Source organism: Triticum dicoccoides, chromosome 5B (genome assembly GCF_002162155.2).
Source record: "Triticum dicoccoides isolate Atlit2015 ecotype Zavitan chromosome 5B, WEW_v2.0, whole genome shotgun sequence".
Classification (NCBI taxonomy): domain Eukaryota; kingdom Viridiplantae; phylum Streptophyta; class Magnoliopsida; order Poales; family Poaceae; genus Triticum; species Triticum dicoccoides.
In genome coordinates this window covers 127,294,759-127,303,905 of record NC_041389.1, presented here as the reverse complement: position 1 = coordinate 127,303,905, position 9,147 = coordinate 127,294,759, and positions in this window count along the sequence as shown.

Here is a 9,147-nt window from a genome sequence, read left to right as displayed (position 1 = left end):
TGCTCACTGTTCATCCAATCGATCGGCTTCAGTTAGCAGCACTAGCGAAGGAATCGCTCCATCGGGTTCAGTTAACACCCATCGATCGATCGCTCGGGTTCAGTAACGCGTAGCCTACAGTGCAATCGCTCGGGTTCAGTTAGAGCCCAACGCCTCGCTCGGCTTCAGTTAGAGCCAACGCCTCGCACACACGCACGTACCTACGAGGGAAACGTGCATCGCTCCGCCCCGCAACTCCCCGAAAGTTTCCTCCCCCTCGCTTCTACCATGGTTTTTCCATCATGGACGGCCCAAAGAATGTCATGCAGCTGTGTCTTCGGCCCGCCCAGGACGAAAAGCCCATTTTCTATCATGATTTTTTTTCATAGAAGTAGGAGCCCACCACATCTATGATGATACCAGGTTTTGTCACAATTATCGTCATAGAAGTGTCATATGTATGACAAAAAAAATTGTTCGGCCCAAAATGTCACGGATGTGTCTCTTTTTTGTAGTGAGTATTCAACCCAAATTTACTGATTCGACACAAGGGGGGCCAAAGAATATTCTCAAGTATTAGCAGTTGAGTTGTCAATTCAACCACACCTAGATAACTTAGTATCTATAGCAAAGTATTTAGTAGCAAAGTAGTATGGAAGTAACGGTAACAGTGGCAAAAGTACTAGTAGCAGTTTTGTAGTAATGGTAACAATAGCAACGGTAAAGTAAATAAGCAAAGCACAATATGTGAAAAGCTCGTAGGCATTGGAAACTAAGGGATATTAAGGCCTCCTTTTAATAGAGAACCGTACCAAAGCATTAGCACATAGTGAATACATGAACTCCTCAAACTATGGTCATCACCGAGAAGTATCCCGATTATTGTCACTTCGGGGTTGTCGGATCATAACACATAATAGGTGACTATAGACTTGTAAGATAGGATCGAGAACTCACATATATTCATGAAAACATAATAGGTTCAAATCTGAAATCATGGCACTCGGGCCCTAGTGATAAGCATTAAGCATAGCAAAGTCATAGCAACATCAATCTCAGAACATAGTGGATACTAGGGATCAAACCCTAACAAAACTAACTTGATTACATGGTAAATCTCATCCAACCCATCATTGTCCAGCAAGCCTACGATGGAATTACTCACGCACGGCGGTGAGCATCATGAAATTGGTGATGGAGGATGGTTGATGATGACGACGGCAACGAATCCCCCTCTCCAGAGCCCCAAACAGACTCCAGATCAGCCCTCCCGAGAGAGATTAGGACTTGGCGGCGGCTTCGTAGTGTAAAACGCAATGAAACTTTCTCTTTGATTTTTTTCTCCGTGAAAGCAAATATATGGAGTTGGAGTTGAGGTCGGTGGAAGTCCAGGGGGGCACATGGCAGGGGGCGCGCCCCCCGCCCTCGTGGACAGGGTGTGGGCCCTCTAACGCTAATTCTTTTGCCAGTATTTTTTATTAATTTTGAAAAGTTGCTCCGTAGATTTTTAGGTCATTCCGAGAACTTTTATTTCTGCACAAAAATAACACCGTGGCAGTTCTGCTGAAAACAGCATCAGTCCGGGTTAGTTCCATTCAAACCATGCAAGTTAGAGTCCAAAACAAGGGCAACAGTGTTTGGAAAAGTAGATACGACGGAGATGTATCAACTCCCCCAAGCTTAAACCTTTGCTTGTCCTCAAGCAATTCAGTTCACAAACTGAAAGTGATAAAGAAAAACTTTTACAAACTCTGTTTGCTCTTATTGTTGTAAATATGTAAAGCCAGCATTCAAGTTTTCAGCAAAGATTATTAACTAACCATATTCACAATAACACTTAGGTCTCATGTTTACTCATATCAATGGCATAATCAACTAGCGAGCAATAAAATAAAACTCGGATGACAACACTTTCTCAAAACAATCATAATATGATATAACAAGATGGTATCTCGCTAGCCCTTTCTGAGACCGCAAAACATAAATGCAGAGCACCTTTAAAGACCAAGGACTGACTAAACAGTGTAATTCATGGTAAAAGAGATCCAGTCATAGTCATACCCAATATAAATTAATAGTAATGCATGCAAATGACAGCGATGCTGTCTAGCGGGTGATTTTTAATAAGAGGGTGATGACTCAACATAAATGTAAATAGATAGGCCCTTCGCAGAGGGAAGTAGGGATTTATAGAGGTGCCAGAGCTCGATTTTGAAATAGAGACGAATAACATTTTGAGCGGTATACTTTCACTGTCAACATAAAAACTATGAGATCTCGATATCTTCCATGCTACACACATTATAGGTGGTTCCCAAACAGAATGGTAAAGTTTATACTCCCCCACCACCAACAAGCATCAATCCATGGCTTGCCCGAAACAACGGGTGCCTCCAACTAGCAACAATCCTGGGGGAGTTTTGTTTAATTATTTTGATTTGATTTGAGCATGGGACTGGGCATCCCGGTTACCAGCCATTTTCTCGTGAATGAGGAGCGGAGTCCACTCCCCTTGGTAATAACCCACCTAGCATGGAAGATACAGACAGCCCTAGTTGATACATGAGTTGCTCGAGCATACAAAATAGAATTTCATTTGAAGGTTTGGAGTTTGGCACATAGAAATTTACTTGGAACGGCATGTAAATACCGCATATAGGAAGGTATGGTGGACTCATATGGAATAACTTTGGGGTTCATGGAGTTTGGATGCACAAGTAGTATTCCCGCTTAATACAGGTGAAGGCTAGAAAGAGACTGGGAAGCGACCAACTGAGAGAGCGACAACAGTCATGAACATGTATTAAAATTAATCAACACGAGGTGCAAGCATGAGTAGGATATAATCCACCATGAACATAAATATCGTGAAGGCTATGTTGATTTTGTTTCAACTACATGCGTGAACATGTGCCAAGTCAAGTCACTCGAATCATTCAAAGGAGGATACCACCCTATCATACCACATGACAACCATTTTAGTAGCATGTTGGCAGGCAAGGTAAACTATTATAAGCTCCTAGCTAATTAAGCATGGCATAAGCAACTATAATCTCTAATTGTCATTGCAAACATGTTTATTCATAATAGGCTGAATCAGGGATGATGAACTAATCATATTTACAAAAACAAGAGAGGTCGAGTTCATACCAGCTTCTCTCATCTCAATCAGTCCATCATATATCGTCATTATTGCCTTTCACTTACACGACCGAACGATGTGTATAATAATAATAGTGCATGTGCATTGGACTAAACTGGAATCTGCAAGCATTCAATTCAAAGGAGAAGACAAGGTAATATGGGCTCTTGGTTAATCAACAATCATGCATATGAGAGTCACTTAAAGATTTTCATTATGGTCTTCTCCTCTCGACCCCCAAAGGAAAGAAAAGAAAAGAAAACTATTTACACGGGAAAGCTCCCAACAAGCAAAAGAAGAATCGAGAAATCTTTTTGGGTTTTCTTTAATTTATTACTACTACAAGCATGGAAAGTAAACTAACTAATTTTTTCTTAAATTTGTTCAAACACACAAGAAGAAAGCTAGAAAAAGAAATTAAACTAGCATGGATAGTACAATGAAAAAGTACGAGCACCGACAACTAGAATGAGTGTGTGAACATGAATGTAATGTTGATGAGAAATACGTACTCCCCCAAGCTTAGGCTTTTGGCCTAAGTTGGTCTATGGCCATGGATAGCCTGACTGATATCCGAAGTTGTAACTGGGGTCGTACTGAGATGCACCAGCCATTGCCTCCTGGGCTGCGGCATGGCGGCGAGCTGCCTCCATCCTCCTCTCGTACTCGGTTGCCTCCTCCCTGGTTATAACATATCTTCTTTTTGCCTGATAATCAAAAAGGGCAGGAGCAGAGAGAGTAATATGGATAGCTTGACTTCTGTCAAAGATTAGTCGATACTGGAGGAATTGTTCGTTCCTCTCAAGAAAATGATGACTAACCATGGCATTATAATCTAAATAAGTGGGAGGCAACTCCCTATCATCTTCATGTGGAGGTATACCAAGATAATTAGCCACATGGGTTGCATAAATCCCTCCAAACAAATCTCCATCTAAACCATTATTATGCAACCTACGTGCAACAATTGCCCCCAAGTTGTATTGTTCATCACCCAATACAGTACTCTTGAGAACACAAAGATCAGGAACACACATGTGACATGCTTCATCTTTACCGTTAATGCATCTACCAATGAAAAGAGCAAAATAATGTATACCAGGAAAGTGGATGCTCCCTATGGTAGCTTGCGCTATTTCTCTAGATTCTCCCACAGTGATACTAGCAAGAAAGTCTTTATATTCAGATTTACAGGGTTCATTAACATTGCCCCACTGCGGGAGTATGCAAGCAGTAGTGGAATCTTCTAGGTCCATGGTATATGATTTATCATAAATATCAAACATGACACTTGGAGAATTATGCGAAGATGTAAATTTAAACCTTCTCACAAATGAATCAGTCAAATAGTAGTACCGAGGACACTTATCTTGCATGAAGTCCTCAAGATCAGCATTACGCACATATGCATCAAATTCATCCTTGATGCCCGCTTTGACCATAAACTCCTGTGACGGCCATTCACAAGGCCGCACGTCAGCTTCCCTCGGTGGTTCATCATTCAGTTCACGCATTGCGAGCCTGGGTCCTTTCTTTCTTGAACAACCACCTTGGTACATTTTCCTAGACATATTTCTTCCTCTGAAAATTTCTGAAATTTTTAGTAACTGAAAATAAAAGTGAATCAAACTCAACAAAACTGATAGCAACCACTCCCATAAGTGCCTAGAGCCTATATCATGCATTAGAATTACTTGGGACCTCATAAATTTGACATGCAAGCTCAAGAACAGGGTCACCTAGGCAGCAAAAAATTGCAATGGATAAAGCACTAGAACAAAAACTAATTGGACCATTGGAGGAGTCACATACCAAGGAACAATCCCCCAAAGCAGTTTTATGAATGGAGCTTTGAGCTAGGAGATCGAAAATTGCAGCAAAATGAGCTAGAACTCGTGCTTGAGCTGGATGGTGATTTTTTTTGGGAGGAAGAAGAAGTGTGTGGGTGCAGGAATAAGTGGAGGGGGGCCACCATGGGCCCACGAGGCAGGGGCGCGCCCTGGACCCTCGTGGCCTGGTGCCAGCTCCCCCTATTGTGTTCTCAGTGCCAGATATTCTCAAACATTCCAGAAAAAATCATACTAAATTTGCAGGGCATTTGGAGAACTTTTATTTTCGGGGTATTTTTTATTGCATGGATAATTCAAAAAATAGACAGAAAATACTATATTTGCTTTATTTAATCTAAATAATAGAAAGTAAAAGGAGGGTATAGAAGGTTGTGCCTTCTAATTTCATCCATCTCGTGCTCATCAAAAGGAATCCACTAACAAGGTTGATCAAGTCTTGTTAACAAACTCATTCCGAATAACATGGAACCGGAGAAATTTTGAATAACACTAGGTTACCTCAACGGGGATATGAACATCCCCAATAATAAGAATATCATATTTCTTCTTGACAGTAGGAAGAGGAAATTCAAAACCTCCAATAATGATAGTTGGAATTTTTCCAATAGAATTGATGCTATGAACTTGAGGTTGTTTCCTCGGAAAGTGTACCGTATGCTCATTACCATTAACATGAAAAGTGATATTGCCTTTGTTGCAATCAATAACAGCCCCTGTAGTATTCAAAAAGGGTCTACCAAGGATAATCGACATACTATCATCCTCGGGTATATCAAGAATAACAAAGTCCGTTAAGATAGTAACGTTTGCAACCACAACAGGCACATCCTCACAAATACCGACAGGTATAGCAGTTGATTTATCGGCCATTTGCAAAGATATTTCAGTAGGTGTCAACTTATTCAATTCAAGTCTATGATATAAAGAGAGAGGCATAACACTAACACCAGCTCCAAGATTACATAAAGCAGTTTTAACATAGTTTCTTTTAATGGAGCATGGTATAGTTGGTACTCCTGGATCTCCAAGTTTCTTAGGTATCCCACCTTTAAAAGTATAATTAGCAAGCATGGTGGAAATTTCAGTTTCCGGTATCTTTATTTTATTTGTAATAATATCTTTCATGTATTTAGCATAAGGATTTACTTTAAGCATATCAGTTAAGCGCATACGTAAGAAGATAGGTCTAATCATTTCAGCAAAGCGCTCAAAATCCTCATCATCCTTTTTCTTGGATGGTTTAGGAGGAAAAGGCATGGGTTTCTGAACCCATGGTTCTCTTTCTTTACCGTGCTTCCTAGCAACAAAATCTCTCTTATCATAACATTGATTCTTTGATTGTGGGTTATCAAGATCAACAACAGGTTCAATCTCTACATCATTATTATTGCTAGGTTGAGCATCAACATGAACATTATCATTAACATTATCACTAGTTTCATGTTCATAACCAGATTGTGTTTCAGCATCAGAAATAGAAATATCACTGGGATTCTCATATGTGTCTACAACAAGTTCACTAGAAGCATGCAAAGTCCTATCATTTTTCTTTTTCTTATTTTTAGAAGGACTAGGTGCATCTAAATTATTTCTCTGAGAATCTTGCTCAATTCTTTTAGGGTGGCCTTCAGGATACAAAGGTTCCTAAGTCATTTTACAAGTTCTAGTAGCCACTCTAACAGCAAAATCATGCTTATTATTTAATTCATCGAGCAAATCATGTTGAGCTTTAAGTACTTGTTCTGCTTGAGTGGTAACCATAGAAGCATATTTACTAATGAGTTTAAGTTCACCTTTAACTCTGGCCATATAATCACTCAAGCGTCCAATCATGTAAGCATTACTCTTTAATTCTCTACCAACATAAGCATTGAAATTTTCTTGTCTAGCCATGAAGTCATCAAATTCATCCAAACATTGGCTAGGAAACTTAGTAGACGGGATTTCAACTTTATCATATCTATAGAGAGAATTTACTTTTATACCTGTGTCGGGTTATCAAGACAATGTGTTTCTTCAATAGGTAGTATATTAAGACCATGTATTTCTTCAACATGAGGTAAATTCTTAACATCTTAAGCTTTAATACCTTTTTCTTTCATAGATTTCTTTGCCTCTTGCATATCTCCAGGACTAAGAAATAGAACACCCCTCTTCTTCAGAGTTGGTTTAGGAGTTGGCTCAGGAGTTGGCTCGGGAATTGGCTCAGGAAGAGTCCAATTATTTTCAATAGTCAACATATTATTCAATAACAATTCAGCTTGGTCGACTGTTCTTTCCCTGAAAACACAACCAGCACAACTATCCAAGTGGTCCTTGGAAGCATCAGTTAGTCCATTATAAAAGATATCAAGTATTTCATTTTTCTTAAGAGGATGATCAGGCAAAGGATTAAGTAACCGGAGAAGCCTCCCCCAAGCTTGTGGAAGACTCTCTTCTTCAATTTGCACAAAATTATATATTTCCCTCAAGGCAGCTTGTTTCATATGAGCAGGGAAATATTTAGCAGAGAAGTAATAAATCATATACTGGGGACTACGCACACAACCAGGATCAGGAGAATTAAACCAAGTTTTAGCATCACCCTTTAATGAGAATGGAAATATCTTAAGGATATAGTAGTAGTGAGATTTCTCATCATTACTGAACAGGGTGGCTATATCATTTAATTTAGTAAGATGTGCCACAACAGTTTCAGATTCATTGCCATAAAAAGGATCAGATTCAACCAAAGTAATTATCTCAGGATTGACAGAGAATTCATAATCTTTATTCATAACAAAGATAGGTGAAGTAGCAAAAGCAGGGTCATATTTCATTCTAGCATTTAGAGATTTCTGTTTCAGTTTAGCTATCAGATCTATCATTGCAAGCAAGAATATCTCTAGTAGTTTCTTCATCCATAACATAACCCTCAGGAACAACAGGCAATTCATACTTAGGGGGAGAACCTTCATCATCACTATCTTAAATAATTTCATTCTCTCTAGCCCTAGCAAGTTGTTCATCTAGAAATTCACCTAATGGAACGGTAGTATCAAGCATAGAAGTAGTTTCATCATAAGTATCATGCATAGTAGAAGTGGCATCATCAATAACATGCAACATATCAGAATTCATGGCAGTAGCAGGTTTAGGTCCCGCAAGCTTACTCATAACAAAAGGAGAATCTAGTGCAGAGCTAGATGGCAGTTCCTTACCTCCCCTCGTAGTTGAGGGATAAATCTTAGTTCTTTCGTCTTTCAAGTTCTTCATAGTGACCAGCAGATATAAATCCCAAGTGACTCAAAGAATAGAGCTATGCTCCCCGGCAACGGTGCCAGAAAATAGTCTTGATAACCCACAAGTATAGGGGATCGCAACAGTTTTCGAGGGTAGAGTATTCAACCCAAATTTATTGATTAGACACAAGGGGAGCCAAAGAATATTCTCAAGTATTAGCAGTTGAGTTTTCAATTCAACCACACCTAGATCACTTAGTATCTGCAGCAAAGTATTTAGTAGCAAAGTAGTATGGAAGTAACGGTAACAGTGGCAAAAGTAATAGTAGCGGTTTTGTAGTAATGGTAACAGTAGCAACGGTAAAGTAAATAAGCAAAGCACAATATGTGGAAAGCTCGTATGCTTTGGATCAGTGATGGATAATTATGTCGGATGCAATTCCTTATGTAATAGTTATAACATAGGGTGACACAGAACTAGCTCCAGTTCATCAATGTAATGTAGGCATGTATTCCGAATATAGTCATACGTGCTTATGGAAAAGAACTTGCATGACATCTTTTGTCCTACCCTCCCGTGGCAGCGTGGTCCTAGTGGAAACTAAGGGATATTAAGGCCTCCTTTTAATAGAGAACCGGACCAAAGCATTAGCACATAGTGAATACATGAACTCCTCAAACTACGGTCATCACCGAGAAGTATCCCGATTATTGTCACTTCGGGGTTGTCGGATCATAACACATAATAGGTGACTATATACTTGCAAGATAGGATCAAGAACTCACATATATTCATGAAAACATAATAGGTTCAGATATGAAATCATGGCACTCGGGCCATAGTGACAAGCATTAAGCATAGCAAAGTCATAGCAACATCAATCTCAGAACATAGTGGATACTAGGGATCAAACCCTAACAAAACTAACTTGATTACATGGTAAATCTCATCCAA